The following is a 26319-nucleotide window of genomic DNA, read 5'->3' on the forward strand; positions in this document are numbered from 1 at the left end:
GAAACCAGCTGTACAGGAAAGAGAAGGCAGGAGATGTGAACAGAGTCCTAAGGGTATTTGAGACTCTGGGTCTATTCCCCGTAGCTTGTACATGCAGTTTGGTATGTGAGCCAGTAAACTCCTCTTTTCATGCTCCAGCCAGGAGAAATCGGGTTTCTGCCACACCAATAGGCTTCTGAGAAATATATTGTCCCTTTTCTGCCAAGACTAAGGAGACCTAGAATAACTTCATACATTTTAGAGACTTCTTGTACAAACAATTCTAAAGGAAATGAAAACTTTTATTTTCTATTGGGAGTGAGTACAGTTTAGATTAACTCTTACAGTAGGAGTTTAATTTGGATTTGGGAGTTCTGGTTGTTCCTCTCCACTCTGCTACCAATAAGTCTTGCGACCTTGGCTCATCACTTAATGCTGCTAGGATTTATGTACTGCATGTATAATGGGAGAATTGGGGGGTCTCAGAGGTGCCTTCCAGTGCTAACTTTCTATAACTATAATTTTCTGAATACCTTCTAGTTGCCAATGTATTTACTTATCTGAGTTCATGGCTCCTTAGGGTTTAGTTCTGTTTCCCTATATTAAAAAATGAGGGGAAGAACTTAGAAAATGAATTGATTATGGATAAGAGGGTTTTTTTTTTTAATATTTCCCATCTATGATGTATTTGTTAAAAGTCTCCTAACAGTAAGATGCATTGGCAAATATTTTTATGAAAGACCTACCATATGCCTAACAGTACTTGAAGTGTTATTGAGATGCACTTTGCCACCTAAGAGTTCTCAATCTAGATGAGAAGACAATAAGTACCCTAAGGTAGAGCTTTTACAAAGCAAAATCAGGGCAGCGCACATCCATTGTGCGAGAGGGTGGGACCCGGTCTGTTTCTAAAGGCTGGTTTCCTTTACCACTAAAAAAAAATAATAATAATAACCAAGAGCTTTTCAGAGGTTCTGAACTCCTAAAGAATGGGTCTCAGCAAGCAACATTAACTGCAAGTTTGCAGTCTATCTTATGTCAAAATTTCTTTGAATTTGGCTTGAAGGGAACATTTAATTCTTTTTGGTGTTTTATTTTAAATAGATATTATGACTGTGATTATGCTTATGTTATAGATAACCTTCCATTCTGTTCAGCTTTTAGAAATTCTAAAATATGTTCTTGCTGCAGTGAATTCAAAATACAACATTTAAATCGCTTCAAGTACAAAACCAGTTTTGAAAAAAAATTTTTTTTCAGGAACTGTTATTTATGAACATCAGGCTGTGATGGCACCAATCTCTTTATGCAAGAGCATGGGTGAATATGTAAAGTAGTTGGCTAAGATTCCATACTCCAGTATAAATGTTCAGGATTTGTTTTAAAATTTTACACCTTTAAAATCTCTAGGATTTTCTAACTTAATCCATGCTTGTTAAAGAACAACAATACACCTCGGTGGGTGGAAGATACCAAGGCATATGGTGTTGCTTTCTTAAGCCTGGCATCAGGAGACTCAGCCAGGCAGTATAGGTCGTGTGAAAACACCACAGAGTAAAGTATTCAAGTCTGAGCACCTGGTTTCAGGTCCTGGCTTTGCCAACAAATTAATGTGGCCTCACCCTTTCTAAGCCTCCAAGTCCACATCTGTGAAAATATACACTTGAGTTTTATATCTCTTAGGTAGATTTGTAAAGATTGAATGGCATTTCATAGGAAAACAGCTATGAGCCTAGCACAGAGTAGAAACTTAATAAATGTTTGTCTTCTTTCTTCCAATCTCTGAATTTTAGCTTCCTCATCTGTAAAAGCAAGAATTGAAAAAATGCTGTCAGAAAGAAAAGATGCACTGTTAAGTCCCAAAGTTGGCTAGAGAAGAGGGGCTGACCTCCACACAAACCCAAGTGACAACACTTTGGCGGTGGGCACCAGGGCAGTCTACTGGCTTCGAGCAGAGATACAGGAATGGTAGTCTATCCAGAAAGTCAATCTTAACAGATAAAAAGAACATTCAACAGATGGACTTATTCCTATTCTACAAGTTCTCACTCTCCCAGTACAAAGGATGGACAAGAGTAAACAAACAAAGAATTGAAAGTTTGTTTGGTTAGCACGAAGTCAAGGCAAGTTGGTTGAATTATCAGGGGTCAGCAGACATTTTCAAGAAAGGGCCAGATAGTAAATATTTTCGGCTTTGTGGATCATGCAGTCTCAGCCACAACTGTGACCACTCAGCTTTGCTGTTGTAGCAGAAAGCCACCACAGATGATACATAAGCTGCTGGCCATGGCTGGGTTCCAAAAAACTTTATTTACAAAAACAGGCTGGCAAGTGGATTCCCGCAAGCTTTAGTTTGTGGACTCCTAAATTACATGGTAAGAGTTATCCAGATAAACACACTCCGGGAGCACTGGCCCTCCCTGCAGGATTAGAGCTGCAGAATGGATTTGGTATCTGGATCCGGAGGTCGTGAGGCCGACTCCTTAGGTGGGGTAAGCGTTCATTCACTATCAATGTTTGTTTCCCAGCATCCTGTGTTTCTGTGGCTAACTAACACTCCTTTCGATTCACACATTTTCTCCAGATAGGTAAATAACTTCGATTATGTTCCAGGCTAGATTTTAGCTGGGAAGATGCCTATACATTTAGATAGCTCATTGTATAGCATTCGCATAGCTATGCTTAGATTCTTTATGTTTATTTTATATTTTAACTCTCAGAAAGCAATCTTACCTTAGTTTCTTATTGTCTACTTTAATATTTTAGGAGAGGGAGAAGCTTCTTGCCATTATCTTCCTGTACTATTTACAAGTAATACTCATGAAAATATTATAACAAAACTCCTGAAAGTATGTGGCACTCAGTAGAGATTCAAAAACACTTTTTGGCAAGGAAAAAAATTTTAAATAAAAATAAGAATAATAGCTATCATATACATTGAACAAACATTGAATTAGACCCACTTAAAGAATTGTAATAGTTTTGTACATGTTCAGTTCTGTCGGGCTCCTGTCATTTCTATTTGAGAGTGTTTAAAAGTAGAGTGGAAGGGAATTTGCTGAAGAAAACAAAAGGAATGCAGCTGGGAGCATGGAAAAGTGATGGCCCAGGCAGCCTAGATCTCTGGTGAGTCCCCAGCCGGCCATCTCCTCTCTTGTCCCATTACCTGCTTTCACATGTATAGAGCCTTGTCACCTTCTTCCTATCTTCCCAGCCATGCTATTTTTTTATCTCTTATTCACCCTACATCCTGTGGCTATTTGGAAATATTAGGTGTCCTCGAGGATTTGGTATCCAGACATGACATAGGAAGTGGGGATAGAAGAAGGAAAAGAGGCAGGGCGCCTGGGTGGCACAGCGGTTAAGCGTCTGCCTTCGGCTCAGGGCATGATCCCAGCGTTATGGGATCGGGCCCCACATCAGGCTCCTCTGCTATGAGCCTGCTTCTTCCTCTCCCACTCCCCCTGCTTGTGTTCCCTCTCTCGCTGGCTGTCTCTATCTCTGTCAAATAAATAAATAAAATCTTAAAAAAAAAAAGAAAAAGGAAAAGAAGAAAATATGTATTTAGCATTTGCTATGGGTTTCCATCTTGTTATGCATTTTACTAGCTTGACTCCTCTACCTAATGCTGTGAAGTTATTCACATTTTATAGTTGATAAAACTGAGGCTTAGAAAAATTAATTGATTTCTTTCAAGATTACATAGCTTAAACCAGCCGCATCACCACACACACACACCTGACCCTGAAGTTCTTGGCTTGAGTTGTCAGCTGGGCATTGATGCTGGCTCTCATGGTATCCGTAAGGTGGCCTGAAATCAGACCTCCTAAGAAATTGGGCCTGGTAAAAAGGAAACTTGTTCCACTCCACCTAAGTTTTAAATGCTTAATCCTCCAATCATCCTTGGATTTCTCTGTGGCTGGTTTTGTCAGTAAGCTTCAGTCTACAACCTGACAACTCTTTTCAAGAAGGGAAAGACAAAAGGAATCATTCCAAGGATATTTTTATCTTAAGCCCTTAATTATGGAATAAAATTGATGTTGCCTGATAAAGAAATCTCAGAGTTCAGTTGGGAACATGGAACCCTCTTCTGAGCCCTGAATTTAAAACATGTAAGCATGTTACATCCTTGAGTAAACTAGCCCTGCCATCTAGCATATTTATAAAACTTAGTACTTCTGAGAAGTACTTCTGAAGAGTTACTCATAATGGTTCAGTCATTAAGGCCAAATTCACTAACACAGGCTGTTGTCTATATATTTTTTCATTCTACTGTAGTTTTTTCTCATATTCTTTATGGGAAAGAGTGGCATCAAAATATACAAGCTGGAGGAGTTTTGACAAGCCAGGTAACCTTCCTGGGCTTCAGCTTACTCATCCATAAAGTCGAAATATTTGACTAAATAGTCTCCAAGATCCTTTCCAACTCCAACAGTCTTGGTTCATTTTATCCTGAGATACACATTCTTATGATCTCTAGTTTGGACTTGGCCTAGATTGAATGCCACGTAAAAAGCACAGGATGAATTACTTCCTGATATTAATGTTTATTAAAAGGACTTACCGTTGTGTAGATGAAATTCTATTTTTAACTCAGTACACAGTCTTGCAGATTGCCTTATGGAGCAGAAGTCTTTGTGTGTTCATGTATAAACCAATTTAACTTTCATTTTTAAGGACAATTGGAAGCATCCCAGTTCTTTGAACTATGAGAAAATACCTAATGGTTGAACTTGTTGGCATAGGCTCTATGCTTTATTCTTCTCAAACCTTGGCCAAGCTCAACCAAGAGGTATGGGACTCTCTCAACAGAATGAGAATAGATGAGAAGGGAGGGGTGGGGAAAGGGGAAAGGGATAGGAAATGGGGACTAACAGGAGAGAACTAAGGGAAAATATTAAACAGAATTTTCATTCAGTATACACTGTGCTGGGCCTAGAGATCGAACAAACAAACAAACAAAAACCAAAATAAGACATTTTAGGATTTTCACCTGGGGTCTTTGTCTAAGCTCTACCCACCCACCCACCCCCAAGAGAGCTTCCTCTTTTTTTTAATATAATTTTTATTTTGTTATATTAGTCACCATACAGTACATCCCCAGTTTTTGATGCAATGTTCCATGATTCATTATTTGCGTATAACACCCAGTGCACCATGCAATATGTGCCCTCCTTAATACCCATCACCGGCCTAGCCCAATCCCCCAACTCCCTCCCCTCTGAAGCCCTCAGTTTGTTTCCCAGAGTCCATAGTCTATCATGGTTCATTCCCCCTTATGTTTACCCCCCTTTCATTCTTCCCTTCCTTCTCCTACCGATCTTCCTGCTATTTCTTATGCTCCATAAATGAGTGAAACCATATGATAATTGTCTTTCTCTACTTGACTTATTTTACTTAGCATAATCTTCTCCAGTCCTGTCCATGTTGCTGCAAATGTTGTGTAATCATTCTTTCTGATGGATGACTAATATTCCATTGTATATGGGCCACATCTTCTTTTTTTTTTTTTAAGATTTTATTTATTTATTCGACAGAGATAGAGACAGCCAGCGAGAGAGGGAACACAAGCAGGGGGAGTGGGAGAGGAAGAAGCAGGCTCATAGCGGAGGAGCCTGAGGTGGGGCTCGATCCCAGAACGCCGGGATCACGCCCTGAGCCGAAGGCAGACGCTTAACCGCTGTGCCACCCAGGCACTCCTGGACCACATCTTCTTAATCCAGTCATCTGTTGAAGGGCATCTTGGCTCCTTCCATGATTTATCTATTGTGGACAATACTGCTATGAACATTGGGGTGTATATGGTCCCTCTCTTCACTACATCTGTATCTTTTGGGTAAATACCCAGTAGTGCAATTACTGGATCATAGAGTAGCTCAATTTTTAACTTTTAAGGGACCTCCACACTGCTTTCCAAAGTGGCTGTACCAACTTGCATTCCACCAACAGTGTAAGAGGGATCCCCTTTCTCCACATCCTCTCCAACATTTGTTGTTTCCTGCCTTGTCCATTTTTGCCATTCTAACTGGTGTAAGGTGCTATCTCAAGGTGGTTTTGATTTGAATTTCCCTGATGGCTAATGATTTTGAACATTTTTTTCATGTGTCTGTTAGCCATTTTTATGTCTTCATTGGAAAAGTATCTGTTCCTATCTTCTGCCTATTTTTTGATTTGATTATTTGTTTCCCATATACTGAGTTTGAGAAGTTCTTTGTAGATCTTGGATACTAGTCTTTTATCTGTAGTGTCATTTGCAAATATCTTCTCCCATTCTGTGGGCTGCCTCTTAGTTTTTTTGACTGTTTCCTTGGCTGTGCAGAAGCTTTTTATCTTGATGAAGTCCCACAAGTTCATTTTATCTTTTGTTTCTCTTGCCTTTGGAGATGTGTCATGAAAAAGGTTGCTGTGGCCGATGTCGTAGAGGTAGCTGCCTATGCTCTCCTCTAGGATTTTGATGGATTCCTGTCTCACATCGAGATCTTTCATCAATTTAGAGTTTATCTTTGTGTATGGTGTGAGAGAGTGGTCAAGTTTCATTCTTTTGCATGTAGCTGTCCAATTTTTCCAGCACTATTTATTGAAGAGACTGTCTTTTTTCCACTGGATGTTTTTTCCTGCTTTGTCAAAGATTAGTTGCCCAAAGAGCCAAGGGTCCATTTCTGGGTTCTCTATTCTGTTCCCTTGGTCTATGTGTCTGTTTTTCTGCCAGTACCATGCTGTTCTTGTGATCATAGCTTTGTAGTATAGCTTGAAATCCAGCAACGTGATGTGCTCAGCTTTGTTTTTCCTTTTCAACAATTCCTTGGCGATTCAGGGCCTTTTCTGGTTCCATACAAATTTAAGGGTTGTTTGTTCCAGTTCTTTGAAAAATGTCGTTGGTATTTTGATCGGGTTGGCATTGAAAGTGTAGATTGCTTTGGGTAGCATAGACATTTTAACTATGTTTATTCTTCTGGTCCATGAGCATGGAATATTTTTCCATCTTTTTGTGTCTTTTTCAATGTCTTTCAAGAGTGATTTGTAGTTTCTAGATAATAGGTCCTTTACGTCTCTGGTTAAGTTAATTCCAAGGTAACGTATGATTTTTGGTGCTATTGTAAATGGAATGGATTCCCTAATTTCTCTTTCTTCGGTCTCATTGTTCATGTATGGAAATGCAATTGATTTCTGTGCATTGATTTTGTATCCCGCCACATTACTGAACTGCTGTATAAGTTCTAGTAGTTTGGGGTGGAATCTTTCGGGATTTCTATATAGAGTATCGTGTCATCTGTGAAGAGAGACAGTTTGACTTCTTCTTTGCCAATTTGGATACCTTTTATCCATTTTTGTTGTCTGATTGCTGCTGCAAGGACTTCTAGTACTATGTTGAATAATAATGGCGAGAGTGGGCATCCTTGTTGTGTTCCTGATCTTAAGGGAAAGGCTTCCAGCTTTTCCCTGTTGAGAATGATATTTGCTGTAGGCTTTCATAGGTGGTTTTTATGAAATTGAGGAATGTACCCTCTATCCCTACACTCTGAAGGGGTTTAATCAGGAAAGGATGCTGTATTTTGTCAAATGCTTTTTCTGCATCAATTGAGAGGATCACGTTCTTTTTTTTTTTTAAAGATTTTATTTATTTATTTGACAGAGATAGAGACAGCCAGCGAGAGAGGGAACACAAGCAGGGGGGGTGGGAGAGGAAGAAGCAGGCTCATAGCGGAGGAGCCTGACGTGGGGCTCGATCCCATAATGCCGGGACCACACCCTGCACTGAAGGCAGACGCTTAACCGCTGTGCCACCCAGGCGCCCCGAGAGGATCATGTTCTTGACTCTTTTCTTGTTAATATGATCTATCATACTGATCAATTTGTGAATGTTGAACCACAGTTGCATCCCAGGGATGAATCCCACTTGGTCTTGATGGATAATCCTTTTAATGTACTGTTGGATCCTATTAGCTAGGATCTTGAGAATTTTGGTGTCCATATTCATCAGGGAAATCAGTCTGTAATCCTCCTTTTTGACGGGGTCTTTGCCTGGTTTGGGGATCAAGATAATACTGCCCTCATAGAATGAGCTTGGTAGTTTCCCTTCTGTTTCTATTTTTTGAAATAGCTTCCGGAGAATAGGTATTATTTCTTCTTTGAATGTTTGGTAGAATTATCCGGGGAATCCGTCAGGCGCTGGACTCTTGTTTTTGGGGAGGCTTTTGATCACTGCTTCAATCTCTTCATAATTAATTGGTCTGTTTAAATAATCAATTTCTTCCTGTTTCAGTCTTGGTAGTTTATAGGTTTCCAGGAAGGCATCCATTTCTTCCAGGTTGTTTAATTTATTGGCATAAAGCTTTTGATAAAATTTCTAATGATCCTTCCTATTTCATTGGTGTTGGTTGTGACCTCTCCCTTTTCATTCATAATTTTATTAATTTGGGTCCTTTCTCTATTCGTTTGAATAAGTCTGGCCAGTGGCTTATTGATCTTGTTTATTCTTTCAAAGAACCAGCTTCTAGGTCTGTTGATCTGCTCTACTGTGCTCCTGGTTTCTAATTCATTGATCCCTGCTCTAATTTTGATCACCTGCCTTCTTGTGCGTGGGTTAGGCCTGTTCTTCTGTTGCTGTTCCAGCTTCTTGAGGTGAGAATACAAAAACTGCATTTTAGATTTTTCTATTCTTTTGGGTGAGGCTTGGATGGCTATGTATTTCCCCCTTAGGACTGACTTTGCAGTGTCCCATAGGTTTTGGACCGATGTGTTTTCGTTCTCATTGGTTTCCATAAATTGCTTAAGCTCATCTTTAATTCCCTGGTTTACCCAATCATTCTTGGGCAGGAGGGTTCTTAGTTTCCAAGTGTTTGAGTTTCTTCTAAATTTTTCCTTGTGATTGAGTTCCAGTTTCAAAGCATTGTGGTCTGAGAATATGCAGGGAATAATCTCAATCTTTTGGTATCGGTTGAGACCTGTTTTGTGACCCAGTATATGGTCTATTCTGGAGAAAGTTCCATGTGCATTTGAAAAAAACGAGTATTCTGTTGTTCTGGGGTGAAGTGTTCTATATATATCTATGGGGTCATCTGGTCCAGTATGTATTTCAAAGCTCTTGTTTCTTTGTTGATTTTCTGCTTAGGTGATCTGTCTATTGCTGATACTGGAGTGTTGAGGTCCCCTACTATTAACATATTATTATCTATATGTCTCTCTATTTTGGTTAAGAGTTGGCTTGTGTATCTAGCTGCTCCCCTGTTGGGGGCATAGATATTTATAATTGTCATATATCCACTTGTTGGATACATCCTTTAAGAATAATACAGTGCCCTTCTGTGTCTCTAACAACAGTCTTTAGTTTAAAATCTAATCTGTCTGATATGAGAATTGCTACCCCAGCTTTCTTTTGAGGTTCATTGGCATGAAAAATGGTTTTCCATTCCTTCACTTTCAGTCTGGATGTATCTTTAGGTTCAAAATGAGTCTCTGGTAGACAGCAAATGGATGGATCATGTGTTTTTATTCAATCTGCAACCCTGTGGTGTTTTATGGGAGCATTTAGGCCATTCACATTGAGGGTGATTATTGAGAGATATGATTTGGTGATGTCATGTTGCCTGTGAAGTCTTTGTTTCTATAGATTGTAAATTTCTGTTCTGTATCACTCTTGGGGCCTTTTTACTTTTATAGAACCCCCCCTTAATGTCTCCTGGTGGGCTGGTTTGGTGGTTACGAACTCCTTCAGTTTCTGCCAATCCTGGAAGATCCTTATCTCTCCATCAATTCTGAATGACAGCCTTGCTGCATAAAGGATCCTTGGCTGCGTGTTCTTCTCAGATAGAGATTTGAAAATACTCTGCCAACCCTTCCTAGCCTGCCAGGTCTCTGTAGACAGGTCTGACGTTATTCTGATATTTTTCCCTCTGTACCTAAGGATTTTCTTCCCCCCTGGCCACTTTCAATACTGTATCCTTAGATCTAATATTTGCGAATTGTACTATGACCTGACGTGGTATAGGTCTGTTCTCATTGACCATGGGAGGGGTCCTCTCTGCCTCTTGGACATGAATGCTTGTTTCCTTTGCCAGATTAGGGAAGTTCTCAGCCACAATTTGTTCAAATATCTCTTCTAGACGTCTCTCTTTCTCCGCCCCCTCGGGGATGCCAATGATTCTGACATTGTAACGTTTCATTGAGTCAGTAATCTCCTATAATCTGCATTCTTGAGATTGGATTTTTTTGAGGCAAGTTTTTGTTTTAACTTTCTCTTCTACCATCCCATCCTCCAATTCACTAATTCGTCTTCTGCCTCATTCATCCTGGCTGTCAGAGCATCTAGTTTTGACTGCATTTGATTCATAGCATTTTTAATTTCTGCCAGATTCGCTCTCATTTCTGCCCTTAGAGATTTTATATTCTCATTAATATTTTCGTTAATATTTTTTTCCAGCCTACACATCATCTTGACCATTGTTACTCTGAACTCCATTTCTGACAATTTGGTTGTGTCCATATCCATCAGTTCTGTGGCAGAGGCCAGAGACTCATTATCTTTTCTTTGCTGGGGGTGGATTTCTCCTCCTCGTCATTCTGATGAGGAGAGGTTGTGGGGATGCCCAGAACCCAAATTATTGACCAGGACCCAGGCAGTGTGTACTTGTTTTATAGGGACCTTAGGGATGTGGGCTTCTTGATTTTTCAGCCTGCCTTCTGGGGGAGGGGCCTGCCATGCTGTTACTCAGGCAACCCTATTTGGGTAGAGTTGCCCTGTCCCCTGCGAGGGGTATGGGGATGGGCACAATGTGAGCTGGTATTTCTGGGCTTTTGTTCTCTGGCGGCTTTCCCTGGTGGTTTTCTGTGACTCTTCTGAGAGTCAGAGCAGCAATGGCCATATCCTAGCCTCTGTCTCAGAACAGAGAGATCACAATCCGCTCTCCACTGAGCTCTCCTGTCCACTATAACTCTTTTTCTGTTGGTGCTGCTAAAAACCCTACAGCGTCCCGGGTTCTGCGCCCCACAGCTGCTCTCCCAGCCCTCACTTCCAGGGCCTGCACATCTCTGTCCTTTTTGCTTCTAACACTGGCAGCTGCCCCTGGTTCCCCATGTGGGTTCCTGAGCTCCCTGTTTCAGTGTGGTTCCCGCACGCTCTGGAGCTCTGGTTTTCAGTTTGGACTCGTGCGCTCCCGCGCTCCCAGTTTTAGTCTGAAAGATCTTCTTATACCTCGCATTCAGCTTCCTTTATTATTAACATTAGAATGGTACATTTATTTTTTTGAAGATTTTATTTATTCATTTGAAAGAGTGAAAGGACACAAGAAGGGGCAGTGGGAGAGGGAGAAGCAGACTCCCCACTGAGCAGGGAGCCCCGTATAGGGATATTGGGCTCAATCCCAAGACCCTGGGATCTTGACCTAAGCCAAAGGCAGATGTTTAACTGACTGAGCCACCCAGGTTCCCACAATGATACATTTAATTACACTACAATCAATGAACCATATTTGATATATTATTATTAACTAAAGTTTGTACTTTATTCAGATTTCCTTAGTTTTTACCTATTTTTTTCTCTATTCCATATTATCATCCAGGATTCCATATTACATTTATTTTTTTATTTTTTTTAATGATTTTTTATTATATTATGTTAGTCACCATACAGTACATCCCCGGTTTCCGATGTAAGGCTCGATGATTCATTAGTTGTGTATAACACCCAGTGCACCATGCAATACGTGCCCTCCTCACTACCCATCACTGGTCTATCCCCTTCCCCCACCCCCCTCCCCTCTGAGGCCCTCAGTTTGTTTCTCATAGTCCATAGTCTCTCATTCCATATTACATTTAAAATAATTTCTCTTTGGTTCTTCTTCGCTATAAACTAACCATTTATTTCTTTTTAACTATTATTTTCCTTTACCTTAATATCTTCACTTATTTTTTTTGGATAAGCTGTCTTAAATCCTTCCTCTATTTATCAGAGCATCAGTTAGTTACTCCATTGTTTAGAAATGGCTCTGGAAGTCCCCACTTTCCATGCTAACTGCCAAACACTTTTTTTTTTTAATTTCTGGAAAACTTGCAGGTAATGAGGGCAACCCTACCCAGAGACCAATGAAAATGTATGATCAGTGAATCAAGGTTTTCTTTTTTTTTTTTTTTGGATGGCAAAAGGGAAATCGTCTTTATTAGTGAATAAAAGAGTTGAAACTCTTAAATATTACTTAGTTGAGGAATAATCTAGTTAAATTTTAAAAGAGGTGGACAATTTGTTCAATGTTTATAATTATACAAAGAAATAGTTAAGAACATTAACATTTAAACTGCCTTTATTAGTCTTCACCTCACCTCTCAGAAGGGTCAGATTGGTTCATACTTTCTCAACGTTTCTCATTTAATCTGTTCAACAGTCACTGAACTAGGTATGAAATTGGGCTTGTTTCTGTTTCAGATAGAAGGGCCAGGATCTCCAGTGTTGTCTATTCCCAATGCAATAATAAAAGCCATGGCAGTTTCTAAATGAAAGATCCTAGAAAATGCAGCTTATTTTCTAATACAGGGCATAGCAGAGTCAGGTTGATAAGAATTCCTACAGGCCATTCTTTACATCCATAGTCATCAGATACCATTTAGACTGGGACACATGATGCTCCGCTTAACAAGTTGGGAAAATACGATGAAAAAACAAAAAAATCTTATCCCAACCCAGAAATCCTCTTCAAAAAGAAAATAGAGAAAGAAAACACACTTATTATTGAATGGTCATTAAAACAGAATGTGATATGCATCACAATCAATCCACTGAGATTGCAGACAGAAAGAAATCTCAACCTTTGATATGGCCAGGCAGATACATCCCATTACATATATGTTTCCAAGATAAAAAAATAACTCGTCCTCAAGTAAGAGAACTTGACAGCATCACTGGTCATAAATTATTACATTTTAAATTTACCTTGGTACTTGAGGAGACTATCTATGTTAGCTAATTGACTTTATCCAAATGGAGTTGTGGGGTGAAAAAAAAACAAACTCATATCTTTACAACAATGAGTTTGAGACTTGGAGCAAGGGTCCCACCAAATTCAGCCCCTACCTTCCACAGAAACTGGGCAATGGAGACACTACCTCCCTTTTGATACTTGTATTTCCAAGAGATGGCTAGTACTTGAGAAAGGCATTCCTATGTCACAATGTTCATAAGGCTTATTTAATTTCTAAAAAGATATATTTCAAAGAGACGAGGATGGAACCGATATTTACAGTTTTCTAAGGTAAATATTTTGATAAAAAGAGAGGAGAGGGAAATCTTAGTTTCAACAGGAAGAATTAAACCTCATATTTTTTATTCCTACTTGTCCTTATGCAAACCAAAGATATCTCTGCTCATTCATGGAAAAAAAGTGTTACTAAGCATCTGGCCATGTGCCGGACTCTATACTAGATACTATGAATATTAATATTGGTGAGATGCAAAAAAAATCTAATCTCAAACTCTAGGAGCTCACTGCCTAAGGAATGAGACCCATGGGCTCAATGCCACATCACTCATAGGTCCTCGGAAGTCCCTCTTGGTAGGAGGAGAAATATCTGAATAACTCTGGCCGAGACTTCTTACTGCTACAGGTACTGGAAGTTCTTGCTTGATTCAGAAAAAAAAGGTACCATGTGAATATTCCTGCATATTGCATTTACTGTCTGCTAGTAAAAAGTAACATTAATTGCATGGTGTTCATGTCTCCTACATTACACACTGCACACACTATAATATTCCTTATTGATTCTCCCAACAGTCCTGTGAAGTATTATTTCCATGTCCATTTTATAGATGAATCTTGACAGTTGGTAGCTTGCCCCTGGACAAGTAAATGGGAGACTGATGTGAATATAGGTTTATCTGACTCCAAAATCTGAGGACACTACAGCCACTCTCCTGACCTATGAGTTTACATCAGGAGAAGAAGGCTAATTGCACCATTAGCAAGCTTTATATCTTCTAGAACTGTGCACAAGTACAGCAACTAAGACCATCCAGAGTAAGAATAATCCCTCACATCTGCAATGTACTTAACAGTTTCAAGTCACTTTTGTACATGGTTTCATTTGATCTTCACAACTATCTTGGGGAACCATAGGCAGGTTTTTTAAACCCAATTTAGGTATCAGAAACCTGAGATTCAGAAAGGTCAAATAATTTGTCCAACATCAACCAGCTAGTTAAGGAAGAACTAGGACTCCTCTCTAGATATCCCAACTACTAGTTATCTGTGGTTTGAAATTGAAAAATCTCAAGCTAGTGACTTACTCTATATATGGATTTCTAGCAGAGGTATAGAGGTTCTAGGATTCACCTGGAGCCTGATACCTATCCTAAGAGCTGAGCTTGAATAAGTATGAGCTCTGTCAATTCTGGACTGTACCAAGTAATACGCACTTAAGCATTCCTTTATGTTTTCCTTCATGTGACTTATAAATAAAATTATTTTCGCTTGATAGTCCCTGTGGCTAAAATGTTTTTTCAAACTTATTTTTACTGTGCTTCCTAGAGAATGTTGTACACTACTTACCCCAAATTGGGCCCTGTTCTGCAGTTTTTATTCAGGTAAAACTAATGGCATTTCCCCAGAGTGAGGAATGTGTAATCAATCCTATTGTTTGATTTCAATGGCTTATTACCGAGTGGGAGAATTGTTATAGCAGAGGCAATTTAGAAAATCAGGTACAATTGACTCCAGTCAATTTGCATGCTGCAGTCCCAACAGCAAAAAGTCATGGTGTTTATGCCAGAGATAGTGCAGTCATTAAATGAGACCACCTGGGCAACTAATCCCCAGAGAGACCATATATATATATATATATATATATATATATATATATATATATATATATATATATATGTGTGTGTGTGTGTGTGTGTGTGTGTGTGTGTGCGTGTGTGTACAAATGTGCTTGTACACATGCACACATGTGCTTAAACAAAACTGCATTCAGAATTCTTGCCAATCAAAGAAGGAAAAAGTGATCTTCTAAGTGGTAACCTCTACTATTTTCTGAAAGGTAATCACAATCAGAACAATCCCTTTATGGATTCTCATGTGGCTAGCCTTGAATGTGACATTTGGACTTGGTGCGGTTGTATGTTCTTCCGAAAAAGTTGGAAAGATGCCTCTCTCTAAGAGGTATGGGAACACTCAGGAAAACTCCCTGAGCTGAAGAGCAGAAATCTGGGTTCTCATCCAAACTTAACCATTAACTTTCCTGAAGTCTTGGGTGAGTTAGCTAGTTCTTGGGCCTCTGTTTCCTGGTCTGTATGAAGAATTTGGATCAGATGTCTTCCACGGCTTCTCTAGCAATAAAATATGGTGTTTCCAACCCTTTCACATCCTTGAGAAAGGAAAGTCTATCTGAAAACACTGAGTTGATTATGACACAATTGTATGGCATGTCTATGGACCATACCCACTGAGCCAACAGAGAAATGAAGATCAAGGAAGAACAGAAGGAGAGAGTACAGCTGCCCATCCTGCATACAAGTGCATCTCCATTAAGACCAGATAAGTACATGCACAAGCACTGCAGATGGTGGGTGATTAGCACCGTCTTCTCAGTGAAAGATAATGCAGCCTACATTTCAATAATGTGAAGTGAATCTACTGGTCTGAGAAGTCCCTTACAGAGAGATTTCCCTCGTGCACTTGATGGAGAGGGTAAAGGAAGGCAGGTGGAAGATAAGATGTTGACATTTGTTATGAACAGCTAGGTTTATAGACTTTATCTCAATCCCCTCACAGCAACACTGAAGAGTAATTAATGCACACGTCATTTGCAGAAAACTGAATTTGGAAAGGTTAAGAAACTTAGCAAGTTAAACAATAACAACAAAACCTGGTAAGAAGCAGAACTGGGATGTAATCCTTCGCTGAACACCCAAACTCCTCCCACTCTTCCCAATAGCACATTATATATGCAGAAAAGGCCACCTCCTTTCAATCCCATCTATTTTTTTTTCTAATACCCATTTCCCACCCCTATTTATGCACATCTTTTCAGAGCATTAGCCAGAAGTGGAAAGCATGGTCTAGTCCCTGGGGGCATGCACGAGGTCTCCATTTCTCTCCCTCATAATCATCTTTACTTCATGACTGCCCATTTTGTCCATTGCAACTTATTCAACACAAGGCCTCACTGTGTTTGTAGAATACTCTTTTATTGTTGGGAAAGAACTATCTTTAATAGTTCAGAGGCAGGCTGGTGTTGATGCTGGTAGCTGCGTCAGCACAGAGACGGCAACGGCCACATCATGAAAAGCAACTGCATTTTTGAGAAGCAGCAGCTTTTTGCAATCCTCGTCTCAAAAAGATCACTTTCAGAATGTGGCATTGGGTGGAAATGGATGCAGTCATCATTTTCAGAGGTTTTGTTGGGCTGTGGCAGCTGGGAGCTCTTTTCTCATCTCCTACAACCCACAGACCCTCACACAAAACAGGAGGTAAAAATGCCATTGTCCTTAAAATAAAACTCAGCTGTGCAGCTACATATTGTAAGGAAATTTTTACGGGGGAAAAAAAAAAGTTTTTTATAAAGGAAAAATGATCACAGGATTTCAAGTAAAAACTAACCTGAGATGTAAAGTAGGTGTTTTTCCTTAATAAATAAAAGGGAATAAAAATCCTTATATAGGACCGAAAGGCACATGTTCCCCTCAGTGACATCACCCATTTTCACCCTTCCAGTTCTATCCTCCTGGTCCTGCTCAAATGCCACCTTCTTGAGGAGCCTTCTCACATTGCTTCTTTGAGACATTTTTCCCACTGAACTTCTAATATGTTTTTTACCTGAGTACTTCTTTGGTCGGACGTTTCCTTCCTATTTGAACTCTGGTTATTTGTGCACAAATTTTGTCTCCCCTGCTCAGTCTGTAAGCTACTTCAGGAAGGAATTCACACTTTCATTGATTTAGATATTTATTAAGCAAATGTGGTTTGATAGTCAAGTGCCAAGAACCATCTAGGCTTTAAGAATACAAATATTGATAAGGTATATAATAATCAGTGCCTTTTCTCAAGGACCTAATATTCAAATATGGAAGAGAAACATATAAACTTGTATGTAGATTGTAATTGAGGATAAGCAGGATGCATATTGAATTCATTTTACAACCTTCTAAATATTTTAGTGTCTTGTTGAATGAGCAAGTGAATGAAGGTTCAACTCTTACAGAGTAGTAAAGACCCTAAAGAGAAGCAAAGGATATGAACTGGTGGAGAAATGAAAAACCAATGACATATGGGTTCTGTGACTCTCAGCAGTCCAAGTTAAGTATACAAAAACACAGCTTTGGAATCAAAAGAAATATTTTATACAAAAAAGATAATATTAGGCAGTTTGTGAAAAGTGGCAATTGAGGATGCAGTACCCAATGCTACAGGAAACAATAAATCTGACATCATTCAGGAGAAACTTTATGGCGTAAGCATACTTACGAGAAAATGAGAAAAAGGTCAAATGCATATGGAGAAAAGCCCAGGTATGGGCCATATTATCCAAAGGCAGAAAGAAAGACCACAGAACATCTCTTTTTTCTTAGTTTTGCAGCTGAAGATTTCTGCTTGGTAATATTTCTGCCTGGTAATATTTTGATGCTAAATAGTAAAATGGCTTCTACATTGTTTTATACATTTCTTATAACATTTTCTCCTGTTGGCTGGTTCTTCCTCCTCGATATTGTTTAATTCCTTAGGCTACATGATCCCATACCATCTTTGTTTTCTTCCTGTTTCTGTAACTGATCAATTTATCTTTGTAGAATATCCTCCTCCAGCCTCCAAATGTCAGTATTCTCCACAGTTCAGTTCTTGGCTTTGCGTTTGAACTATCAAAAAATATCATCACCTGAGATCACACTGCCACCCTTGAATTCAAATTCAGTCCTGTTAAATGGTTATCTAATTTTTATCATCAACTTGACCATTTCCTCCTTGAATTCCACTTCCATTTTACCAGTCTTAAGTACATTTATTCCCTGATGCACACTCTTTTATCAGACTTAGTGATACACCTGTTCTTCACATTCTTCTTTCACCCAGACAGTAATCATCATCAGAACTCCACTGCTGCTATATCTTCCAGGGCTTAAAAACTTCTCTCCATGAAACAGGTTCCTCCATCAAATTCCTCACTTCTACTGATTGTATCATCATTCTCCCTGTCTCCCCAGTTTACAATATCAGGCATATTTGATTTTTCCCTCTTTCTATCTTCATGCCTAGTCACTGGAGTTGATTATTCTGAAAGTCTTCTTTTATAATGTCTCTGGCACTAGGAACAATCTAAAAAAACTATTTTTTGAGCAAAAGTAATCAGACACAAAAAACTATTTATTGCCACACCATCTCTCCCTCATTGACACCTGCTTCATTCAGCCCTGTTTCCTCATATGTGGGCGTTTGTGTAGTTATCATTCCCTATATTTCTAATGTCTGGCTTCTCCTAACCAGTCAGCACTTCTTGACCTGATTATTTTCCTTAAAAGTACATATTTAATAAACTCAGCCTCTTTACAATCAGTCAGTAACTTGATGCTGTCCAATAGAAATACAAATCAAATCACAAACGGGAGATATGTGTGTAATTTAAATTTTCTAGTAGCCACAACATAAAATATAAAAACAAACAGGTGAAATTAATTTTCATAATAGGATTGTTATATTTAATCCAATATATCCCAAATATGATCATTTCAACATGTAATAGTTGATAATAATGAGATACTATACTTTTTTTCATACTGAGTCTGAAGTCACACATCTCAATTCAGACTAACCACATTTGAGGTGCTCAAAACTATATGTGGCTAGTGACTACCATATTGGACAATGCAGCTGGGCAGTATACCTTGTGCCTCTCATTTACATTCTTTGCTTATGCTCTCAACCTTGTATCCCTCATTTTTTCAACATAATGAGATAACGATAATATCTCAGTTCTAACTCTCCTGGGTAGATTTCCCAACCACCACAAGACTATAACCTCATCTCATGAGATGTAATAGCTACACCACGCAGCTGCCATGTCCTACATCTGCCTTTTGTAATTAATGCATGAGAACTGCGTCGTGGCCAGATTGTCAGTATCCTGAGGGCTGAAACTTCTCTCCATCCCTCATATCACTTAGCAGAGTGCCTTTCATAGAGAAGACACAGTAAATATTTGTTGATGGAGTGATGATAGTACAGTGTTACAGTAATTTTAGTATATAAATAGACTTTATTAATCACCAGTCTTGTTTTATTTACCAAGTGGCTGTGATACCACACTATACTATCACTGATTTCATTATAAGGTTAACTTTATAGGTTTCGGTGAAGATTTATTTTCCAAACTGTAGCATGTATTCTTGTTTTAGGATAAATGAAATATCAGAAATAGGATAACCTACAGTAAATGGAAAGTCAAGTTAAACTAGTATAATTTTAGCTCTGTGATTTATTTGTATATGGAGTGATGAGAAAATTGATAGTTGAAAAAGAGTAAGCATAATAGTATTATGGAAGACATAATTTAGTAAGTTCCAACAAATATTGTCTGATTATCTTATCAGTATGGAGGAATTCTCAGAAACAAATTTAGAAGATTTAATAAAAGAATGTGTTAGAAAAGGTGATTTGATAAGGGATCTTCAACATCAATTTTTATGGGGAGTTTTTGTACAATTACTCTGTGCACAGGTTTAAAGGCTGTAGCAAATGCTTTATCAGGGAATAGTAGATCCAATGGTGGGCTATATGTTTACATATACAAGGAGCACTTGATTAGATTTCACGCAAAGAATTACTGATTAAAGTAATGAATCCTGGTGTAGAGGGTAAAGAAGCTGAGTGTGGGTAATATTTTCTTTATTGTGGGGGATTTGCTTATATTACTATCATTTCATGTGAAATAGAAACTCCTAGTAAGCCAAATCGTGCTTAGTTTGAAGGGCATGACTCATTAACATATAAAAATCTTAAGGGTAAGTTTGACAAAACAAATCTTACAGAAAGTGTAAAATAAGTGAAATCTGTATTTAGAAGGCACCCAAAGTCTACCATTGCCAAATACTCTATTCTCCCTTCAGGCCTATTCACTCCCAATTATTACTCACACCACCTCCATTTTATGTGATAGGATTTTTCAGATGTACTCTTATTTTACTGAGAGCCTTTGAAACTTAAAAATTTCAAGAAACAAATATATGGTATAAAGATTGTCATTAGGGAAACTAATCTGGTTGAAAGCCCCACATCAACTCTTAATATTATACTATAATCTTCCTGCAAAATAAAACTGTTTCTAATTCATAATATTTACATATATTGATAACATTTACCAAAAAATTCATAATATTTGCAAGAATAGTTTAGAAAAAAATTGCTTTCTAAACTCAATCAATATTTTTGAAACTCCTAGATGACTACAAACAAAATTACAGTATTTGTACCATGCATATGCATCTATAAGTATTTGTTGTTCATATAACAGCTGTTGTCAAATAGATAAAACCTAAGTTGCAAAGGCATGAGTTGTGTATATATTTATTCTTCTTATAACTAAGGTGGTTTGATTATTTATTTATAAATTTTATTTTATTTAAATTCAAATAATATATAGTGTATTATTAGTGATCTGAAGGGTTATTGTTTATTTAAATGCAGGCAAAAAGTGCTATATGGGGGAGGCAGGGAAAAACAAATTATATCCTAGGTGACAGTTACATTTGGTCAATCTGTCTGGAATAGTGGAGAGTGTGAGTAGTAAATGGGTTGGACAAGATTCATGATATATGCCAGAAGCCCTGCAGGAAAGCTGAGGTACAACCTGAAATAGTGATGGAAAGAACACAGCAGGTGCCAAAGTCAATGTTAGAGAGTGGATTTTCCAGTCAAGTGGACAAGCCATAAATGAGGAAAAGAAATCGATGCTCAAACAATGAGGATCAAACCAGCAAAAGATGTAGTTCACTCCTGAACTGCTGCAGTAGTTCAGCACTGGAGATGCACAGTCCTTCCAAGAATGTCAGTTGAAGGTTTTGTTTGTTTGTTTGTTTTGTTTTGTTTTTTGGCAGACAGGGCTAACATATATGAGTAGTAAGAGAGACTTACTTAAAGAAAAGGGATGTGGGGCATGGGATAAGTAGAAAGTAGGAAAACTATAAAGATGTCGGTTAATTATAGCTATTATTAAAATAAGGCAGTTGAGAATTTCAGAAATCTAATTCTTAAATAAATCTATTGGGTCTTACAAATGCTTCTTCAGCACTAAAATCAATGCAGAAAACTGGCACAAGCTTTAAGAAAAGAAATACAAACAAACAAAAATCAAGAGCAATAATCAACTTTCAGTTTAGGAGGTGAAAAATCATCATTACCACAGGCAGCAACAAAACAGAGAGAAAATAAAACTGAACAAAGTCTGAACAGGAAACCAGACTCAGTAGCTGGTTTGCAGTATAATATTTAGGCCAAAAACAAAAACAAAAACCCAAAATATACAGTTTCCTAAACTACTGAATTAATAATGAACTTGACCTTTATCACTTCCTTTTCTTCCTCCTTCTCATTCTCCTCCTTCTCCTCCTTCTTCTTCATTGTCATCATCATCATCATCATCATCATCATCATCATCATCATCATCATCAACTTCTTCTCACCTTACATAGCCAACCCCTCCTCATGACTACAAAGCCTTGTATAATCTATGATCTGGCCTACGCCTCCTCTCCCTGTAATACCAGGCTTTTCCTGGCTCACTATGCTGTAACCACACTGGGCACATTTGTGTTCTTCAAACACTAAAGTTTGTTTCTATGTCCGAGGCTCTGCACATATATGTCCTTTCTAGAGGTCCTCACCCCTTTCTCTTTTCATGGCTGTTCCTTCTGTTATTCACTTCTCAGCTCAAATTATCACCTTTTAACAAGATTTTCCTGACTACCCCATTCAGCATTACCCAACACTTCCTATACAGTGTTTTGCTTTATTTTCTTCATGGCGTTTAATTCTATTTGAAATCAATTCATCTGCCTGTCTGTCCATCTATCTATCTACAGTAGTTGTTTATTACCTGTGTTACCTATTAGCACATAATCTGTATCAGAGCAGAAACCTTGACTTTTTCTTTTCCAAGCTGTAATTACTAGTGTCTAGAACTCATGGTAGATATGCAAAAATATGTGTTAAATAAATCAATGAATGAGCTAAGTATTAAGTGATGAAATCCATTGTAATTTTGAAACTCAGAACAGCCATGACAGATAAGTATCATTTCCTTTTTTATATCTATTTTACTTAAAAGGAGATTGACTATTCCGTGAACTTAGCTGACTTGCCAAGATCATGTGGCAAGTAAATATGTCTACAAAACTATTTTTTTGCCCACTCCAATATCCTCTTACCTACCCCCAGATTATTGTGAGGGTAACATAAGATAGTGAACAGATTTTAAAACACTATAGTAATGTGAAATATTTTATTTCAGCTCTCAAGGATATGACAAACTGATTTGCTAATCACTAATGAACATCAGCTGATTTATAATTTTGCAGCTGCATAAATTCCTAATTTTCTTGTTTTTATCATGAAATAAGAATGCCTCAGTCAGATTCTAGGGAAGTGTACCTAGGAGTGAACACCTGAATTCCCTTGAGGTTACATTGAGATTAGCTGCTGATCTCAAAGGAGTCATCTTCTTTGTAATGATGTCAATACCAACCTCAAAGAAGTCACATTCTATGTAATGACATCAAAACCAAGACAAAGCATCAGGCACCCTGGGTGAGCAAAGAAAACCTTACACAAAGATGATATTGAAGGCTGGCTTTTATCTTAACCTTCACTACACCAATAAGTCCTCCCACTTGAGTAACATGTCAAGAAAAATTTGGTTTTAGTTCAGTTTCAAGAGAAGAGAAAATAAAACATAGCCAACATAACAGCAAATAAAAATATATTGATGTAAACAATCTAAAAATTTTTGTAAGGGACTAAACAGCAATAAAATAAATTCAACTTTGATCTAAATTTGAATGAAAATGGGGTAATAAAATATGAAGCATAAAACTGAACTTACTTAAATTCATTCATCTACTTATAATCGCTTCTGCATCTCAGTAAATGAAGAAAGCTGTTTAACTTTCTCTTGGGTTTTAGGATGAATCATGGCCTATGTTAATCCTGAAAACATTAAAGATATCATTGGTCTTCTTAATCAAATTTTTATGTTTTAGTTAATACTTTAATATATAAGAAGTTAATTTAAGTGATTATACCAACGACATATGCTCTAATAGGTAACAATGAATTACAATCAGCATTTCAGAAACTAATATATACAAATAAAAGACATGAAAATTTTTTCAACTCATCTGGTAACCAAAGAAATATATTAAAACAATAAATGATGCAATTTTACATATCAAATTGGCAAAAACATAAAATTCAAATATGACAGGATCTACTAGTAGCTTAGGTATGAAGAAGGAGGTACTCTCATATCTTGCTGGTAGGAGCGTTATATGTTATAACCCTTGTGGAGTGCAATATGGCAATAGGTATCATAAAATTTATAATTTGATATGCAGGCTTGACTGAGTCCAGCATTCATCCTAAGGAAATAGTCATGATTCATGCAAATATATAGCCTTGAGGATGTTTATCACAGGACTGCTTATACGAGAAAAAAGAAATGACAACAGCCTTTTTGATGGGTCTATCAAATTATGTTTCATCTATAGAATTAAAATTTAAAATAGCTATGCAGTACCTAAAAATGTTGCAGAGAAACAGCTCATATTATTTAAAAATATGCATGGGGAAATAAGTGAAAAATAGGAGCAACAAAATGCTATTACTGAACTTATAAAATGTATATTACAAATATAAAAAACAGACTGGTAGTTATATACCAAAAAGTCAATAGCAGCTGTCTCTTAGTGATAGAATTATGAATGACTTTTGTTTTCTGTTTTTTCATCAATGTTTTTTGTACATTCTCAACAGTTAATATCGAATTATTCTTTTAATAGGAAAATAAGTATTATTTTTATAAAAATAAATTAAAACTAAGTCATTATAAAATTATGATTAATGATTTAATCTTGAACAAAGGTGAGATAATGAAAAATTGGGCAATATCACAGGGCATCAAGAAAAGAATAAAAAATAAATTAGAAAGTTAGAAATGTAACTAAGTATAAAGAGAGGGATGAGGGAGATAGAAGGAGCATATTTTAGAAGTATGCTTCAGTCCAATTCAGTGCATTGTGAGCAAGTAGTAGACTTTTCATTTTTACTATGTAGGCCAAAAATTCACAGTCAGCAGTGTACAAGACTTTTTTTTAAATGTGTGTTTCTTTCATTTACTTTCTTTTATTATAAATATCTGAAGAGTTGGTGTTATTTCTTTCTAGGTCTTATTAATGACTTGGAAAATTCTAAATGAAATTAAATAGAGTACACAAATTAAAAACACTGAATATTTCTCATGTGTAATATCAGGTGCCACTGTTAGCCATAATGTGTCATTATTATTACTATAGTGGTGTTATTTCTGCAGTCTATAGTATCTTGCACTGTAGAAGGCATTTTTGTGTATTTTGTAGTACTTATTCCCACCAAAACCCTTGAAAGCATTGTATTATTTTCACTATACAGATGAAGAAACAAAAATCTAGCAAGTTTACATGACTCCCCAACATCCCAGCAGTGTTCAAAACAAATGGAAACTAACAAAACCAAGCCTACAATGAATCATTCCTAAACTGAGCATGACTTTGAAGAACATCATTCCATACCAATCCATGAAATTCCTATGTTTTATTCTCCTTTTATAATAATAAACTATAATTCCAAAATTATTCACTCTATTTCTATGATTGATCTCTATGAGTATGTAAGAGCTGCTGATTATAGAGCATCCCAGTACTGAATTTCTATCTACTTTCTGCAAATTATATCACAGTATTTTCCCACATTCCAAACACAAGTCACAAAGAATGAATGTTCAAGGTCTGCAAATTATTTTGATTTCTTTTCAAGAAATTTAGCAAGGCACTATTCTTCACTTCCAATTTGATTTAGAAAGTATATATGTAACAAAAGATACATAAAGATTATTTAAAAGATGTACTTAAGGTGAAATAATTATAAACATGTATAACATCCAAGAGCCTTTGAGGTTAATTTCTGAGGGTTACAGAAGGGAGGGGGGTGGGGGATGGGGTAACCCGGTGATGGGTATGAAGTAGGGCATGTGTTGTGATGAGCACTGGGTGTTATACATAACTAATGAATTGAACACTACATCAAAACTAATGATGTACTATATGTTGGCTAACTAAACATAATAAAAATAAATAAATAAATAAAAATAAAGACACACACACAAAGAGATTAAACTGATGACAGATTAATTTACTAAAATATTTAATTTTCGTTTACTAACTATCGTGGATTTTTAAATATAAAATCGAAAAGTAGCCTCAAAAGAGCATGACAAACATAAAAATTAGCCTTTGACTTATTGAGCTCTTTTTTACCCTTATTCTGGTTATTTGGAGGAGGGAGGAAGGAAATAAGAATCAAGTAGATAAGCCACCTAGTACGCTGACTCTGGGTTCCTTTATCTATTCCTATTCAGCCGCATTTGCCTCCATTCCGTGGCTGTCATCTACTCATCTATAGGCTGGCAATGCGCAAAATTATTTGTGTAGCTCGAACTTTTCCTCTGAGTTCTAGAAACCTTAACGCAAAGTTTTCCTTTAGTTGTCTCATAGACATTTCACAAATAATATGTCTAAAATGGAACTCTTTTATTCTCCTCAAATTGAATAATTTCCGGTCTTCACTATCTCAGGAAATGGCACCACCATGCAATCGTTGCTAAGGCCACAAACCTGGCCATCATCCTTTGTTCCGTTCTCTGTCCTACCTTCACATCACTAAGACTTTTCTTTGTACCTACTAACTCTATCGTCAGTCATTCCGGCATCTTTTACCTCTACCGCCAGGATGGTAGTTCAAATTTCCTTAAAGAATTTCATTTCCATTTCCACCCATTCTCTCCCCAACCTGGTCATCACACAGCAGTTATATAATCTTTTAAAGCAAAAATTGCAACAATAACAACCTCCCTTAATTTTTCCAAAGGGTTAACTATACATTTCATGTCCTAAATTAAATATATGTTTAGCATGCTTCTATTTCTTTCTTTAGAGCTTTATTAAGGTATAGTTAAAAGATAGTATACTGTACATGTTAAAGCATACAATTTGGTGAGTTTCGACATATGTATATGCCTATAAATCCATCACAACAGTCAAGATAACAAATACATCCA

At 37.4% G+C, this 26319-nt stretch overlaps 1 protein-coding gene across 13 annotated transcripts in view; it reads left to right on the top strand.

Moving 5' to 3' along the window:
* Positions 1 to 26319, top strand: part of PTPRD (protein tyrosine phosphatase receptor type D) — a 2182843-nt gene that overhangs the window by 1515285 nt on the left and 641239 nt on the right. The window lies entirely within an intron of this gene.

Source organism: Ursus americanus, chromosome 18 (genome assembly GCF_024610735.1).
Source record: "Ursus americanus isolate L20-20 chromosome 18, mUrsAme1.1.p, whole genome shotgun sequence".
Classification (NCBI taxonomy): Eukaryota; Metazoa; Chordata; class Mammalia; order Carnivora; family Ursidae; genus Ursus; species Ursus americanus.